Genomic DNA, 16,249 nt, shown 5'->3' with positions numbered 1-16,249 from the left:
ATTTGGAAACTGCCTGGGTCCTTCAATTTCTGAGGCAATTTGTGCTGAATGATGGCACTGCATTCTTCAGTTAACAACACAGTTTCCTCATTTCTCCAGCTTCTCTTCTTGGTCATTAATTCTTTTAAGAATTTTGCATAGAGTGGCATTTGCTCTATTGCCTCAGCAAAGGGAATGTTGATTTGAAGCTTCTTGAAAATCTCCAAGAACCTGGAGAATTGGCCATCCTTTTCACTTTTCATCAAACGTTGAGGATAAGGTGCTTTAGGTGTGTAAGGCTTCAAGACCTCTTTTTCTTTTTCTTTTGTTGCAAACGGTGTAACAGATTGTCCTTGTTCTTTGTCTTTCACATTTTCCTTTGCTTCATCCTCTGTGGTTTCCCTTGAAATCTCCTTTAGATTCTTTCCACTTCTGAGGGTTATGGCCTTACATTCCTCCCTTGCAATAGCCTTGGCAGCATGAGAACCGCTTGTCCCAGGGGCTTGCTTAGTCAAATACAAAATTTGATTTTCTAGCTTCTGGATGGCAGCTCCTTGGTTTTGCAAGTTAGAATTTACTTCTTCCTTAAAAGCTTTCAATTCAATTATGTCTTGGCTCATGGTTGCAAGCATTCCTTCTATCCGGTTTAATTGTTCTTGAAATTGTTGGTTCGGATTAGGTTGGGTATGTTGATTATTTTGGCCATGATATGATGGTTGGTGGTAAGTGTTTTGTGTGGCTTGGTATGATCTTTGGTTGGAGTTTTGGTATGTGGAATTGTTATGTTGGTTGTGGTTGTAAGGTTTGTGGTTTTGTGGTGGGGTTTGTTGGTTTCCCCACCCAAAGTTTGGGTGGTTTCTCCAGCCTGGGTTGTAAGTGTTGGAATGTGGATCATATGATTGCCTTTGTTGGTTTCCCACATAGTTAGCCTCATCCCAATCACCTCCTTCAATGCCTACTTCCTCTTGATCTTGTGTGTGTATTGCAGCCACTTGCTTTGTTTCTAATTGCCTGGTAAGCTCTGCTAGTTGCTTGGCAAACACCTTGTTTTGGGCTAGAATTGTATCAACATGGTTCAGCTCCATGACTCCCTTAGTGTTGTGTCTTTCTGATGCATAGTAGTACTCATTCTCAGCCACTGTCTCGATCACTTCAATGGCTTCTTCCACAGTCTTTTTCCTGTTCAATGAACCTCCTGATGAATGGTCTACAGCCTTCCTTGATTCATAAGAGAGCCCATCATAGAAGATGTGCAGTTGCACCCAATCATGGAACATGTTTGGTGGGCATTTCCTTGTCAAGTCCTTGAATCTCTCCCATGCCTCGTAGAGAGTTTCACCATCTTGTTGTCTAAAAGTCTGAACCTCAGATCGAAGCCTATTGACCTTTTGTGGAGGGTAGAAACGTGCCAGAAACTTGCTTTCCACCTCATCCCATGTTGTTAGACTCCCCCTTGGGAATGATTCCAGCCACTTAGCTGCTTTGTCCCTAAGTGAAAATGGGAACAAAAGCAGTTTATAGGCATCTTCCTGGACTCCATTGGACTTCACAGTGTCACAAATTCTCAGGAATTTTGTGAGATGTTGGTTTGGGTCTTCATTAGCACTTCCTCCAAAGGAACAATGATTTTCCACAAGTGATATTAGCTGTGGCTTGAGCTCAAAATTGTTGGCCTGAATGGGTGGTTTCTGGATGCTACTACCACAATTCCCAGAGGTTGGGTTTATGTATGAACTAAGAACCCTCCTCTCAGGGATGGCATCGTTTCCATCAGCTCTCTCATGGTTGTGAACTTCTCTATCCATGTTGAGATCTAAAGCTTCCTCAAAATTGTCCTCAGATTCTCCTTCAGATTCCTCTTCTCCCACTACTCTCTTCCCTCTTGCTTCCCTTCTAAGTCTATGAAGGGTCCTCTCTGGTTCGGTATATGGAGGAGTTGATGTCTCTCCTCTCCTACCTGTCATACAAGAACACAGCTCAAACACAAACAAGTGAAATACTCTTGGTTAATGGAAGAGTATGGTTAGCTCAATTGAGGAATTAATTCAAACAGTTAGTGAGTCAGTGAGTTAGTTGCATGAGTTTTAAGGCATAAAGAAGGAAAGCATGTAACCAAGTGCAGGAATTAAAATTCTACAAGTATCTTGAACAGAATTAACAAAGCAAGAGAAAATTGCTCAATCTAGTTAGCTTCCAATTTGAGAATTGTCAATCGAAAACCAATCCCCGGCAACGGCGCCATAAACTTGATGCGCATAAACGTGTTATGCTACGATTTAGGAAATTGCACGATCGGCAAAATTCCTTCCGGCAAGTGCACCGGTTATCGTCAAGTAAAAACTCACAATAGAGTGAGGTCGAATCCCACAAGGATTGGTTGAGTGAGCAATTCGGATTAGAAGTGTGTTCTAGTTGAGCGGAATCAAGATTGAGATGAGAATTGCGGAATGTAAAATTGGCGGGAAAAGTAAATGACAAGAAATTAAAATGGCGGAATCTTAAATTGCAATGAATTAAAGAGCAGAAACTAAATTGCTGAAATTAAAAGGGAATGGGGGTGTTGCATGAATTGAGTTGCAGAATGTAAAGAGAAAGTGGAAATCAGAAATGGGGAATTCATTGGGTTATAGGAGATATTGAGATCTCCGAATCAAAACATGTTTATCTCTTCCTCAACCAATGCGTTCATTGAATTTTGCTTGGCAATCTTATATGATTGGATCCCAATCCCTTGGCTCACCAATTCTCTCTAAAAACAAACAAATTCCCAATCCCTTGGTTTAAATGTTCATAAGAAGAGATGATGCTTGATCACTGATTATACCACACAATTTCATGAACCACAATTTGGTAGGATTACATGTCACAATATCCATCCAAACCCCAATCCAATCCACTGTGAGAAAGCTTCTCTAGCATGAATCCTCCATTCCTTTCCCAAGGCTCCGAAGGATTCCAAGTATGAGTAGTTTCTTTCCCAAGACAACTACTCAATGGAATTAGATCGAGAAGCTTTCTAACAAAATTCAAGAGAAAAGATTGAAGAAGAAGATAAACTATTATTGATTCATTGAATTACAATAGAGCTCCCTAACCCAATGAAAGGGGGTTTAGTGAATCATAGCTCTGAATTCAATTACAAAGAAAAGGAAAACTAGCTAAAAGTGAAAGTAAAAGTCCTCTCTAACTTAACTTCTATCTTATTTATACACTTTCTATATTGAGCTTCAGTTGTGCTTCTTGGGCTTTGAGGCCTCTCCTTGCTTTCCTTTTGCCTTGGGTTTATGATCCATAACCTTGATGAGGTTGTTGATCCAAATCCTGTAACATTTATTGAGCCAATTTAGTGATAATCAAATAATGACACATGACTCAATAAATTGAGATTTCAAACTCATCAATCCTTCAGGCCCAATCCCATAAACCATGATATTCAATTGGGTTTCATACCAAAGTAAGTTTAAGTTAATATTTGTGCTCAAAGACTAACTTAAATCACAATATTTTTGGCCCAGAAACCTTTTCCAAGAGTGGCGTTTAAGTTGTAGTTTAAGCTTAAACTGCAGCTTAAACGCCAGACACTTCCAGTGAGGCCTTTTGTAGAAGCACGTTTAAGCTTCAGTTAAGGTTAAACTGAAGCTTAAACGTGGAAATGGAAGAAGGTAGCCCTGGAGAGTCATGTAGTCGAACACGTTTAAGCTTCAGTTTAAGGTTAAACTGAAGCTTAAACGTGGAGATAGGAAAGGCAGCCCTGGAGGTCGAACACGTTTAACCTCCAGTTTGAGGTCAAACTGGAGGTTAAACGTGGAAAAGGGTGGAGGCATACTGGAGGTCGAACACGTTTAACCTCCAGTTTGAGGTCAAACTGGAGGTTAAACGTGGAAGCTTGGAATGGTGGCCCTGGAGGTGTCGAACACGTTTAACCTCCAGTTTGAGGTCAAACTGGAGGTTAAACGTGGAGATGGAGAGAGCAACCCTGGAGTAGAAAAGCTATCGAACACGTTTAAGCTCCAGTTTGAGTCAAACTGGAGCTTAAACGTGGAATGGCTCCCTGGTACTCTTCCTGGTTCTGGCGTTTAACCTCCAGTTTGAGGTCAAACTGGAGGTTAAACGTGGAACTCCTCCCTGGGTGGCATACTCATTCTGGCGTTTAACCTCCAGTTTGAGGTCAAACTGGAGGTTAAACGTGGAATGCTCCTTAAGTGAGGCTTTTCATTCTGGCGTTTAACCTCCAGTTTGAGGTCAAACTGGAGGTTAAACTTCAATCCCAGCATTTCTTATCCTTCATGATTTTGGCGTTTAAGCTCCAGTTTAGGCTTAAACTGGAACTTAAACTCCACATGTGATATTCAAGCTTCCTTTATTGATTTTGTTGCTTCCTTGCTTAGCCTCTTCTTCCCTGAAATCATCCAAACAATTGCATCAAAGTCTTGCAAAATTTCATGAGAAATCTTTCATTCATAGCATTTAAGTAATATAACTAAAACTCATGGAATTTGCATCAAAATCATATTGTTTGGATGGTTCATTACTTTGTTCTTCATTTAACCATTTTTGGTTACTTTAAGCTCAAGAAAATGCATAAAACAACTAAAACTAACAGAAAAATGCTAGTGAAACTAGCCTATGATGCCTTGGCATCACGTGCCTGACAAACACTTCTGTTCTACATGAATTAAGCTAGAATGAGTATCTCTTAGATCTCCTAACCAGAATCTTCGTGGCGTAAGCTAGAATGATGGCGGCATTCAAGAGAATCCGGAAGGTCTAAACCTTGTCTGTGGTATTCTGAGTAGGATTCAATGATTGAATGACTGTGACGAGCTTCAAACTCGCGAGTGCTGGGCGTTAGTGACAGACGCAAAAGGAGGGTGAATCCTATTCCAGCATGATCGGGAACCGACAGATGAATAGCCGTGCCGTGACAGGGTGCGTGAGCATATTATTCACTGAGAGGAGGGGATGTAGCCACTGACAACGGTGATGCCCTTGCATAAAGCCAGCCATGGAAAGGAGTAAGACTGATTGGATGAAGATAGCAGGAAAGCAGAGGTCCAGAGGAACGAAAGCATCTCCATTCGCTTATCTGAAATTCCTACCAATGATTTACATAAGTATCTCTATCCCAATTTTATTAATTAATATTCGAAAACCACATAACTGTTTTATATCCGCCTGACTGAGATTTACAAGGTGACCATAGCTTGCTTCATACCAACAATCTCCGTGGGATTCGACCCTTACTCACGTAAGGTATTACTTGGACGACCCAGTGCACTTGCTGGTTAGTTGTATCGAAGTTGTGACAGACTGTAAAACTAGATCAGAGTATCTGGCCTAAGAAGCCATTACCAGAGATCACAATTTCGTGCACCAGATACCGTTTGGGTAAACCAAAAAAAAAAAATGAACCCTTCAGCCACAACACAACACACACACACCAGAAAATTGAGAGAAGAAAGAAAAGAGAGAAGAGCACTATTCACACATTACTTTAATCCGCAAAAATCTCGAGCTACGGTGCTCCGATTTGCGTGCCGTCAGCGACTACGCGAAGTTTTCGTCAAGCCTGTCACTTCTTTCAAGCTTTGTGGTATGTTTCTCGAGTTTCCCTGCCTAGTTTTCTTGCCTTTGAGAAATTCGAGTTTTAGGGTTTGGTTTTGAGTGAAATCTTGCGTTTTGGGTGTTTAGGTGCACTCTAGCACTTGATTGCTTGTGGTTTTGGCTTCCAAAACTGTTGGGCAAGGTAAGATCTCTTGAAACCCTTGTGATTTTATGTTTATGTTGAGCCCTAGATTGATTAGTGATGGTTTGTGTGTATATAGCTTGTTTGTTGTGAGTTTGGGAGCTTTTGGAGCTTGTTGGTGCTTGTTGGAGTCCTTTTTAAAGCTTGGATTGTGGTTGAGAGCTTGCTTGTACTCCTTTGGGGTTTTGGTGCATATTGGGAATCGGCCAAGGTATAGGTTCAGTTTCCTCTATGTAGTATATAATATTCATGGACGCTTAGGCTAATGACCCAGATGATAGGTTTGAATTAAAATGATGGTTGAGTTGTTGAATGATGGTATGTAATGATTTATAATGAATTGATAATTGTTGAGTTTGATTATAATGATTGATGATGATATGATGAGGATGAATGATTTGTGAAGTGAGAAGTGAATTGTGTTGATATTGTGATGTTAATGTTGATGATTTGGTAATGTAGTTGGAAAAATGTTAATGAGGATTGATTATGATGTGATATATTGATGTTGAGGTTGAGGATGATGAAAGGGAAAGAAAAATATGGTAAGCTTGGTATAATATGACACAAATGGTTGATTTTGATGAGAAATGGAGTTTGGAATGGTTTGGTATGGTTTTGGTTGTGTTTTACAAGAAATTGTGGAAATTGTGAAATTGGGAAAAGGTGGGTTTTTGGTAAACTTTGTCTGATCATAACTTTTGTCTCGGTTTTCAAAATTTGTTAAAATTGGTTTAGAATCAAAGCTTATTGAAAACTCTTCAAATTAATATAAAGTTTGTAAGATTTGGAATTTTGTAGAGGAAGTTATGATCATTCAAAGTTGGTGTTGAAAATCTGAAATTCTGGAAAGTTGCAGAATTTTGTGATTTTTGGTATGTGCGCATGCACAGTCTTGTGCAGATGCATACCTTTGCGAAAATTTTAACCTGTGCACACGCACAGACTTGTGTGTACGCACACGCAGAGGCAGGCAGTCTGTTCACAGCGTTAGCACAGCTTGTGCTAGCACATACCCAACGAGGAATTGCAACCTGTGCGTACGCACAGCTCTATGCGCACGCACACGTTGGGAAGGCCAGTCTGTTGAGGGCGCTAGCACAGGTTGTGCGAGCGAACAGGCATTATGAATTTTGGTACCTGTGCATACGCACACCTCTTTGCCTATGCACACCTCTATGCGTACGCACACTTTTTAAAACTTCTTCTGGGCGTGCGCACGCACACCCCTGTGCGTACGCACACGCCCTGTTTCTCAAATTTTAACTTTGTTTTCAACTATTTTACCTTCCCAACAAGATTATAAGCTTCTATAACACCATTTTAAGACTCTTGGGCTTATTCTTGAGCATTGAAACATGGGAAAAGTCTTAGGAGAATTTATTTGGGTGTTATATTAGAAAGTTAGCAAACGGAGGTGTAGGTCTCTGGTGAACTGAGGATGGGTATGGTGGACTGAGAAAGGAAGATGGTACTGGAATTGAGGGACTGATGAACTAATGAGTTCGGAATGGAAATTATAAATTGATGATGGTTGTGATGAGTCGAGGACTCGAAGAGAAATGATGATCTTGATGAATGTTGGGAGTGTGCGGAGCCTATATCTCCGGCGTGACAGATGTTTCTGTCGCATGACTTGTTGAATGTTGAGAGAGTGTGGGGCCTATATCCCCGGCGTAATAGATTGTTCTGCTGCATGATTTGTTGTGGTTGGTTCCTTCTCTGCTGCAGGAAGTGTGTGGGGCCTATATCCCTGGCGTGGTAGACTCCCTACCGCATGAGTGTGCGGGGCACTATATCTCTGACGTAGTAGATCCGCTGCTGCATGAGTGTGCAGGGCACTATATCTCTGGCGTGGCAGAAAAGGCTACATCCAGAAGGATGTGTCGGGTTGGCATTTACGGAACGACAAGTGATATCACGAGCCAATAGGATAGACATTCATCATATGCATCTCTTATATGCTTGTTTGCTTTGATCACTTGAGTTTGCCTAATTGTATAATATGTCTACTTGCTTCTTGAATTTCTTGTTATATATTTGAATATTACCTGTGTTTTTCTTGCTTGCCTTATCTGTGTTTGTTTCGTGCTGAGGAGGTTAGGTAGGCGGTGGCGACGGAATCGCACGGAGGGTAGGTTGGTGAAGGCTGTGGAACAATGGTGATTAGTCTAGTTAGTAATCTCCTAAGATAGATTTACATTACCCTGTTATTATATTGTGGTTTCAAGTTATGTTTTAATGTTTTAGTATGCCTTAAGATAAATCTTGTGGTGGATGTGAAGCCTAGGATTGCCTTGGCGTCCTGGGGTCTTATATCCTATATCACTGGGCACTGTTACCATACTGAGAACCTCCGGTTCTCATACCATAATTTCTGTTGTATTTTTCAGATGCAGGTCACAACCCACCTCGGTGAGTTTCTTGGATGGTGACAGAAGCGGAGGATCCGGATACCTTTTTGGAGTCTTTTGTTTATTTTGTTTATATATCTCTCACTTTTGTAATTTATTTTGCCTAGAGGCTTGTGTTTGAGAGAACAAAACTTGTATAAGCTGTTTTTACTGTCTGGTTTCATGTATGGTCTGTATATGGCTAGCCAGCTTAAACTCCGCGAGCCGTGGCTAGATTCTTATGATATTATACTATTATCTTTTGTTATATTATACCCATATCTTGTGCTTTAAGTTAGTAGCTTCGTTATTACGTTTACGCTTTTTAAATCCTGTTTTTGAGCTATATCCTTCATCGGGTTTCTAGATTATACTATTCTTTCTATATATATATATATACGTATGTATGAGTTTAGAAGTGTCATAATCTCTGATTAACCTTTGCTTTACGACGCGAGGTAAAGCTTAGGCTAATTAGGGTGTTACAAAAGTGATCAACAAAATTATATCAATAAAATGTAAAGAACGCTACCTAGCTTGGGTAGATTTGGCTCGAATTTCCTAAATATTTCTTTGTATCCAGATAAGAAGATCAGCCCTAGTACTCTTGGAATAAGGAGACTACACTCTCTGCGACCTCATCCAAGTCATCCAGGCCGTACTTAATAACTACAGGGTTCTCCTCCCAATACAAGTTAAAAATAGGCTCATCCCTTTCATTCAGAAAGAAAGGTCAGACGCCCTCAACAGAATGGATCTTAAAGAAATAATTTTTAAAATCATGAAAGAAATCATTAAAAATGGCGAAGACCTTCCTCCCCTGAACAACTCAAAAGGAGATCCAGCCCTGCTTCTTGGAACTAAAAGGTTTAGTGAGAACAAAAAGGTAAAAGAAAACTTTAAGGGAAGGAGAGACATCGAGTTCATGGCAAAGAAGTTGATGAATCTTTAGGAAACTCCAAGAATTAGGATGAAGCTGGGAAGGAGCAACCTTATAGACCTTAAGGACATCGGATTCAAAGCCGGTGAAAAGAAGGCTAACCAATAATTTCGTGAAAAAACACTCATACACATATATGAAATGGCGTTCAGAGTTATTAAGTCGGGAAAAACAAACTCTTTCCTCAGGATCGAAAATTAATATCTCATACCTACGCTCATCCTCTCGACTTTCACACAACCTATGGTGCTTATGGAAGGTCTAAGCATACTCTTTATCAATAACAGGGACGGGAGTAAGAACAGATATATCTAATAAGGTCTGACGGAATTTTAGAAGACATGTTGTGAATAACTAACCGAGACATAAAAGCTATACCTACAATACAAGAAAAGAAGATCATCACTACAAGTCGGCGGGAAAAGGATAACAACATAAGTATTTACACATTCAAAAGAGGTCGGGTCGTCATCAACTAGGAACATCACAGTTCTTACAACCCTTCGTACACACAACAAATACACTACATTTCCATTATACAGAAATAGCGCCATCTTCAGTAAGAAAAATGACACCATTTGGGGGCAATATAGAATAAAAATTCTACACTCAGATTCACAATAACAATCACAGCAACAACAAAGAAAGAAGCAACTTTTCATAATTTTTCATAACACAGAATTTTTCAAGCATACAAAAAATTATCGACAAAGAAAATAAAAAACAAAGCAGAAATGCAACATCCAGAATATAAAGAAGTTCAAAAGATCAAATGAACCAACCATGAGGAAATACGAAGTGTAGTCGATGCACAACAACAGCAAGAACAACATACGATCCAAAACCTCCAACAAACGAACAAAAAACTCCCAAACAGAAATCTAAGATAAAGAAATCTTGAAGAAGGAAAAGGGGTTACGAAGAGCATTGAAGAACAAATGAAGATGAAATGGTTCAGAAGAAGAAACGAAAAAAAAAGAAAGAAAGAAGATTTTTGGTATTTATAACGCACTAGGGACAAATAAGGCATTTCATGCCCCCTCATTTATGACGCGCAGTTTCCAAGGTAACTACAAGAGTAACGTGCGCAATACTACAAAAAGACACAACATTTCGAATTTCTGAAAAGCACATCAAATACCCGACCTATCCAAGAAAATCGGCATACTCGACGTAGAGTGACTACGTCCCAAAGATTAGGCGAATCTACAAATATTCGAGTCCGATCTTTTGAAAAGCTCGGACTCAAATAGAGGCACTATTTATACCTTTGTCCAAAAAGTTAGAAGCCCACTCAAGAGAACCCAATCTACTAAAAACTTGCTTTGAACCCTTGCTAACTTAAGTATTGGAGTCCCTTTTAGGTACTACTTTCCACCTCCTCACGAGGAACATGGACGACAGTACTTTCACACTAGTACAAGTCAAATGCTGCCACAGAAAAAGTTTGGATCTCATATCTAAACCCGAATACAACTCAATTTCATATAATTCTCGAAACATGTAGTATTGTTTTTTGATTAATATATAGCCCTCTTTTAAAATTTTATTATTTTCATAAATAATTGTTCATTAAGTAATATTACCTTTTTCTTTTCAGTCATAGAGTTATCATATTGCTAAATTAATGAATGAGAATGAATAAATTGAAACGTAATTTTAAAAGATAATTATTGATATAAAAGAATTATAGATTACTTTTTATAATTTTAGTATATTATTTTAATTATTTTCTTATATCAAATAAATAATTAATTGAAATCAGAAGCTAGGAAAGAGTATAATGAAAGGTAAAAGAGGACCTACACCTCACATGTATACCATCCGCTTCATGTATGTTTCTCTACATTTTTCTTTTAATCATAGTTGTCTGTCTACTACTTGTCTATGTAATTGTCCGATTTGATTGGTTTAATTTATGAAGTATCATATTGATATGCAAAACCGACTTTAGTTTCTCATACATTTTCTTTTGTCATTATTCATTAATAAATGTTTGTAAAATTATTATTCTTTCATATGTGTACTAGTCACACTCACTTAGACACTTACTAGTGTCTGGCGTAGATAGCTAGCTGCTGTGGTTAATTTTGAAATTTATTAGCTTCCTTCAATTTTTTTTTTCCTTCCTTCAACTTATAAATACGTGATACATTCGGTTTGCAGTGTTGCAGCTTCAACAAAGTAAGTACGAATCATATGCTTTTGTCTCTGCAACGACAACAAAAAAATATGCAATGCTATTTGCTCTGCAATTCATAAGCTAGAGAAGCAGAACAAATAATAGTAATAATAATAATAATAATAATAATAATAATAATAAAGGTAAAAAGTGAACGAAGTTCTTAGAAAAGTGGCAATTAGGGGTGTTCAAAACCGATCCGGATCGAACTAAATCGACGAACCGAATCGAAATAACTGAAAACCAAACAAACCAAAAACTGAAAAAAAAAAAAAAAAAAAAACTTGTTTTGTTGTTTTTTGAACCCTAAAAATTACCAACCCCACCCCAACCCCCTCCCAAATGAAACGAGTGTTAGTGTGCTACTGCTGCAGCGCTGCGCTTCCCTAACCCTAACCCCCAATCGAAACCTAACCCAGCCTCTCTCTTCTCCAAATCTCGCCCACTGCGCACCCACCACCCAGCCACCCACCCACGTCCTTGAGTCTCGAGGCCGGCGGCACCCACGTCCCTCCCACCACCTCGAAGCCTTCCTCCGAAGTCCCAACGCCGAAGCCTTCCTCTTCGCGGACAGAGCAAAGATCCCCCACCGCCGGTGCACCACGAATACGAAGCCGTCGCAGGATAACGCCACTGACCCACTGACCCAACAGCCAGGATAACACCACCACCCACCCCCAAACGAACCCTAGCCCCTCTCTCCCTACTCCCTAAGTCTCACAGCTTCGCTCTCTGCACCATCCATCGCCGGTGAGAGACCAACTCCCACTACCTCTCAGTTGCCGCCAACCTTCCTCCCATCACCGCCCTTCCACTGCTCCCACCCAGGACCTACTCGCGGACAGAGCAGCCCAGCACTGCAGCACATAGCCAGCCACAGCCAGCGCCCAGCGCCCAGTCGGCACCACCCTTGCAAGTCGCACCCACCACCACCCTCAGGTATGTAACTTGACTAAAATTGTTGTTCTATTTGTTGTTCCTTTCCAGTTGCTTCAACTGCTTCTGGTTTGTTTTGTTTTGCTATTCTTTCGAATTATTGAATTAATTTTGAAATGGATTACTGAATTACTGAATTGCTGTTCTGGTATTGTTGTTGTTCTGTTGAATTACTGAATTACTTTCTTCTGTTATAATTTTTAAATCTATTGAGACTTGAGAGTTGATATATTATTCTGATGTGAAGTATTATGTGATTTATGATGAATTCTGATATGACAATGACCATGATGCTAGAATATTGTTGGAACAAGTCACTCTCTGATCTTCAATTATTCAATTATACTAGATGTCAAGTGTAAGTTCCAATATAATATCTTCTTTGAGCAGAAGGTGGTGTTATGGTGTAGTTAATTTACCAGATTATCATAATCTGTTAGCTGATTTATTATATTTTCATTGATTTTTGAATTGTAGGGCTCATGTTTGGGGGCAATTTTGCTTATGTTATGAAGGACGTAAGCTTGTCATTGAAACAACTTATCTTAGAGATTATGGCATCAAGGATGGTGACCAGATTAACGAATTTTAAGGCTTACAATTTTAGTGAGGGGAGCTGGAATGCTAGATTGATAGAAACATGAACGGTTAATTTATAATCTGTTATTGAAAAGAAGTTTGAAAAGAAGTTTGATTAAAGTTGTACGTGAATATCCCCATGATTTTATTCAATTTTGATACATTGTTACCCTACTATTAATCCATTCATCTCAATGTCTGTGGTACTTATTCCATTCCTCTTGACGCATGATATCTATATATTCAATTCTGATACATTGTTACTCTGCTATTAATCCATTCATCTCAATGTCTCTTTATTATTAGAATGTATAACTATTAGAATGTATAACTAGATTAGAATGCTTTTCTACTAGTGCTATATTATTATTATTATTATTATTATTATTATTATTATTATTATTATTATTATTATTATTATTATTATTACTATTGTTAGCTATTGTGTATTTGTGTTTGTCGATTTCAATGTTATGACTTTGTGAAATAGTAGGGTAGAATTTTTTTGAATTGATTGAAAAAACTGAACAAATCGAACCAAACCAAACCGAATTTAATTGGTTTGGTTTGGTTCGGATAGCTTTGAGAAAAAAACGAACCAAACCGAACCGCACTTTAATTAAACGATTGGATCGAATGATTTTTCTCTCAAAACCCGAACCAAACCGCACCGCGAACACCCCTAGTGGCAACCTTATGCTTTACATTATATATTGGACACGTTACCGTCTCCATCATCAGCTCAGTGTGTGTAAGAATAAAGAGTTAGAGCTTATTTGAAACCTATAAATTAAAATTCATTCAAGAATTAGATTTTTTTTTTGCTTTAAAATAATAACAAAAAATTTAAATTTTTAAAAAATTTAAATTTTTATTTTTTATTTACAAATTAAACTAAAAAAATTTGATTTTAAAATTAATTTTCACACTAAACAAACTCAATATATTAAATATAAAAAATATCTCTATTTATAATTAATTATTCCAATTTTGTTCAACACCTGTTTAATTTTATTTTTTTATTTACTAAAAATAAAATTATAAAAGAAAAATTTAACTCATATAAAAATTATTTTAAACTAAAAAATTGAATTTTTTTATTAATATGTTAAAATTATTCTAAATCATAGAATTAAATTTTAAACAAAAATAAATTTTATTTTTAAAAAAATTATTTTTTTTCACAATAAAATATTTTTAAACAAATTCTTAAAGAGAGCAATAAATTCAAGTCAAAGTTGCCTCTCTATTTTTTATTTCTAAATTCCAATTCCAATTCCTAAATTAAATGTGAAAGAAGGAGTCGGTTGAATACTTGAATGTGCTATAGCTAGTGAACATGCTCCGATATTCTAGCTGTAGAGCCATCCCTCCCATATCAGATTAATGTATATACATTATGGTCTAAGTGATGATGTCTATTTTGACTTCGGATCAATAATATATATTGTTGTTAACATATACATAGACATATCTATTGGCACTGTGACACGTGGATTTATTATCAAGTAAATAATTTTAATTCGGCCGTCTCCGACTTGATGTCATAGTTGTAAGAACCGAATTAGTAATTAAACCGATCAAGTTATTAGTTTATTAGTTTATTGATTCAATCAATAAATTATTGGTTAAACTAATAAAATCAGTTCTACATAAATGAAAAATATAAATTGTCAAAAACTTAAAAAATTCAAAATATATATGTTTACCAACGCTTTAAAAACAACTAAATCTCAAATTCTAAAAATAACTAATATGATAGACATGAAATTAGTTAGTACTATTACAATAGTATCTTAATTAGACACAATAAGAATAACAATCCATGAACTATATTCAAGGAGTGATTTCAAAGTCGAGAACTTGTTCTTCATCTGACAAATGTGGAGCTACATCCTGATTGGTTTCATTTTGATTTGCATTTTTCACAGAATTATTAGTTACATCATCATCCTGATCATCTTTTAAATCCAATTGATCTAAAACAATATGAAATAGCAAAGATATAAAACAACAGCTATTACAAATTCACATCGCCTATTCCCTATTCCCTATTCAGCAACCCTAAATTCACAGCAACATCAACAAAAACAACTATAAATACTAATAATCAGAAAAAAGACATAAAAAATTCAACAAATTCAACAAATAGATTTATACTCAATAAATTCAAAAAATTTAAGAAATTAACCTAAACAGATTCATACTAAAAAAATAATCAAACTCAAGAAATTCAAGAAACTCAACAAACAGATTCATACTCAACAAATTCAGAAATTCAAGAAATTGATCTAAACAGATTCATACTAAAAATTTCAAAAAATTCAACAAACAGATTCATTCTCAACAAATTCAAAATTCAAGAAAGTAAGAGAGACCACAAGCGATTTGGGACTATGGAAACAGAAACCTTTGGATCTTTATTAGAAGACTATGAAGGCAGTGCTACTAATGAAAAAGTCAAACCACAACCAAACAAAAGAAGGACATGTATACTAGAATGGTTGGTTAAATTATCAATAAAGGATACTCATACTCACATCCCTTCTAAAGAGTCATGCTCAAATTTAAACTATTTCAACTGTATTAGAAGAAGATAAATCGGTTAAGGATATGAGGAGACCACCAACCTATTCGAGAGAGTAGAGGACGCAAACGATAGAGAGGACGCGATCTAAAGCCCGAGAGATTAGTAAATAATTAGTGAATAAATTAATTATTAATTCAAGAAATTAGAAAATAGAATTTTATAGTTTAATGAGGTGGGATTAATTAAAATAAGAATGTTGACACTAATTTCAAAGAATTTGGCCCAAAATTGGGCCGAATGGGCTAAACCAGACCCGTATTGGGCCCAAGGCCCAAGTATAAAAGTAATGAAACTCAACCCTTCCCCATTAAAAACACAACACACGCTGGTAGGGAAGGAGAGCTCATCAAACCCTTGAGCATGAGACTGATAACCTTAATATCAATTGTTTGGTGTGAACAGGGACCAGATGGCGTCTCATGGATCAGGGCGAGGTAATCGGAGAGAAAATTCTGTGGTTGAACCGGTGCAAGGACGTCGAGATAGAAACTCTGGTGCTGGTACAGGTAACGTAGGTCGATACTATAGATCTATGACCCTTTCTGACTTCCTCAAGGGTGGTCCACCTCGGTTTAACAAAAACGCCAACGCTTTAGAGGCTGATCAGTGGTTTCGAGACATGGAGAGATTTTTGTACACTCAAGCAATGTTCCTGAAGTACAGTCAGTGGAGATAGTGACTTATATGTTGGAGGGAGATGCTCAGAATTGGTGGCAGGAGTTGTGTCATACTTTGCAGGTGAAGTTAACAGATGTCCCTTGGAATAGGTTCAAGACGTAGTTTTATTGAAAATATTTTTTGCATGCGTTTCGCATTGCAAAGGAATTGGAATTAACGCAACTGAAGCAAAAGGATATGTCCGTTGTTGACTATACCCGTGAATTCGACAGCCTGTGTCGTTTCT

At 37.5% G+C, this 16,249-nt stretch overlaps 1 non-coding gene across 1 annotated transcript; it reads left to right on the top strand.

The window, feature by feature from the left end:
* The first annotated feature begins 1,254 nt into the window (after positions 1-1,254).
* Positions 1,255-1,358, top strand: LOC148581014 (small nucleolar RNA R71). The gene has a single exon (XR_015899330.1). It is a non-coding gene; the product is annotated as a small nucleolar RNA R71 (small nucleolar RNA).
* Positions 1,359-16,249: the final 14,891 nt, after the last annotated feature.

Source organism: Arachis ipaensis, chromosome B10, assembly GCF_059453495.1.
Source record: "Arachis ipaensis isolate K30076 ecotype BB chromosome B10, ASM5945349v1, whole genome shotgun sequence".
Taxonomy (NCBI): Eukaryota; Viridiplantae; Streptophyta; class Magnoliopsida; order Fabales; family Fabaceae; genus Arachis; species Arachis ipaensis.
This window is presented reverse-complemented; position numbering and strand designations above follow the sequence as displayed.